Source organism: Portunus trituberculatus, chromosome 25, assembly GCF_017591435.1.
Source record: "Portunus trituberculatus isolate SZX2019 chromosome 25, ASM1759143v1, whole genome shotgun sequence".
Lineage (NCBI taxonomy): Eukaryota > Metazoa > Arthropoda > Malacostraca > Decapoda > Portunidae > Portunus > Portunus trituberculatus.
In genome coordinates this window covers 16,251,941-16,254,440 of record NC_059279.1, presented here as the reverse complement: position 1 = coordinate 16,254,440, position 2,500 = coordinate 16,251,941, and the positions used below count along the sequence as shown (strand labels likewise).

The 2,500-nt window shown below is 44.6% G+C and overlaps 1 non-coding gene across 1 annotated transcript; it reads right to left on the bottom strand.

Annotated features, from left to right (window-relative positions):
* Nucleotides 1-2,218: 2,218 nt before the first annotated feature.
* Nucleotides 2,219-2,300, bottom strand: Trnal-aag. Its single transcript has one exon. It is a non-coding gene; the product is annotated as a tRNA-Leu (tRNA).
* Between the last annotated feature and the right edge of the window lie 200 nt (nt 2,301-2,500).

Below are 2,500 nucleotides of genomic sequence, written 5' to 3'. Positions count from 1 at the left end.
GGAAGACAAGGAGGAATATAAGCATTGAGAGAAGGGGAAGGAGAACTATGGTAAGGAGGAAGGCGAGGAAGATAAAGAAATGTGATAAAAAGGAGAAAGAGGAGGAAGCAAATTATAAGGAAGAAGAATGGGAAAAATATAAACAGCGAGAGAAGAAGAAGAGGAGGAAAATAGATAAATGTAATAAAAGAAGGAAAAAGAAGAGGAGAACTGTGATAAGGAAGAAAACAATGAGGAAGGTGAAGAATAATAAGGAAAAGAAAAGAAACAAGATAAAATAGAAACACACAAAAGAGGAAGAAAGGAGAAGAAGCAAGAGGAGACGAAGAGAAAGAAAAGAACAATAGAAAGAAAGGAGGCGAGGAGAAAGAAAGAGAGAGAATAAGACTGAAAGAATAACAAAGACGAAATAAGAGAATAGGAAAGGGAAGAAGAGACTGTGGTGGTGGTGGTGGTGGTGGTGGTGGTGGTGGTGGTGTAAACAAGGGTCATTCTCTCTTCTTATCAATGCTACAAACCAACCATATAGAAAACGTGATGGGCACTTTATATTCAATGCAGTACTAAAAAATGTAAATAAAAGTCAATTTCTTTAAAGTTTATTAGTGTTTTTTTCTCCTTTACATTTTATTGTTATTCTTTTCTAATTCTCTTTTTTTTCCATCATTTGGTTTCGCTTTCTTTTCCTTTTCTTTTTCTTTTTCCTTCTTTTCCTTTTTTTTTTTTTTTTTGCCTTTTCTTCATTCAAAATTCGCTTCAGTTATAGTGTGTTTATTTTTTTCCTTGTCTGATTTGCTTGTGTGTGAAGTTGTTGTTGTTGTTGTTGTTGTTGTTGTTGTTGTTGTTGTTGGTGGTGGTGGTGGTGGTGGTGGTAGTAGAAAGGTCAGGCAACATTTTCTTTTATTTATTTGAAGTATCTACTCCTCCTCCTCCTCCTTCTTATCCTCCTCCTCCTCCTCCTCCTTCTCCTCCTCCTCCTCCTCCTTCTCCTTCTCCTTCTCCTTCTCCATCTCCATCTCCATCTCCTTCTCCTCCTCCTCCTCCTCTTCCTTCTCCTCCTCCACCTCCTCCTCCTCCTTCGCTTGTCCCTTTCTTTTCTTCCGCGTCCTCTTCCTACTCACATTAATCTCCTTCTCCTCTTCCTCCTCCACATTTTCTTGTCTTTTCTTACACATCCTTCTTCAATTCATCTTAATTTCCTCTTCCTACTCCTCCTCCTCCTCCTCCTTCTCCTTCTCCTTCTCCTCCTCCTCCTCCTCCTCCTCCTCCTCCTCCTCCTCCTCCTCCTCCTCCTCCTCCTCCTCCTCCTCCTCCTCCTCCTCCTCCTCCTCCTCCTCCTCCTCCTCCTCCTTCAGCCCTAGACATTGGTCGAGACGTCGCCCAGGGGCACGCCATACTCGCAAAAAAGACACACACACACACACACACACACACACACACACACACACACACACACACACACACACACACAGAGTCGCCCACGTGTGTGTGTTCTCGTCTCCTGAAGGTGTGTTGACCCTGGCCACGATTCTTACGCCACTGACGCAGGTGTGAACGTGATGCCCTCTCGCCTCCTCTGTATACGGCTGTCCACACCGCTCCTGCTGCAACCTCCGCTGCTGCTGCTGCTGGCGGGGTTGTGGCGTCCCTGCTGATTATAGACTGTCGGTACTGTTAGTGAAGGTGATGGTCGTGCTTACATTACTACTGGTGTTATTGCCCTGCTGCTGATGCTGTTGTTGATGTTGATACTGTTATTAGTGTTACCATTGCTATTGCTATTGCTGCTGCTACTTCTGCTAGTGGTGCTGCTATTACTACTAAGGTTACTACTGCTGCCAATGGTACTATCACTACTACTACTACTACTACTGCTGCTGCTGCTGCTGCTGCTGCTGCTGCTGCTGCTGCTGCTGCTGCTGCTGCTGCTGCTGCTGCTGCTGCTGCTGCTGCTACTACTACTACTACTACTACTACTACTACTACTACTACTACTGCTGCTGCTGCTACTGCGTGTTTAGTCGTTTTACGTACATGCAGTTTAAGCCAACATAAAAACAGACAAAACAACTGAAGCTGCAAAGGAAAGTAATATCGTGCATGAGAGAAAGACAGACAGACAGACAGACAGGCGAGGTGTTTCTGCTTGTGTTGTTTCCTGGGAAAAACAGATGTGGAAGTGGAGATGTTTCTGGCTCGCCTTGCCTGTCAAAAATAGTGGCAGCGGTGGGATTCGAACCCACGCCTCCGAAGAGACTGGTGCCTTAAACCAGCGCCTTAGACCGCTCGGCCACGCTACCCTTGCCTGACTTGGCAGTGATAGTGATGATCAACCGCAATGTATTTGATTAACTAAAGGTGAGCAGGATGACAGATGCGAGTGTTTTATAATTAGCAGTAGCAGAAGTAATGAGAATAGTTTTTTTTTTATGTAAGAGGGAAACTGGCAAAGAGCAACAAAAAGAATAAAACTAATTGCCAGTCACCGAACAGGTCCGAG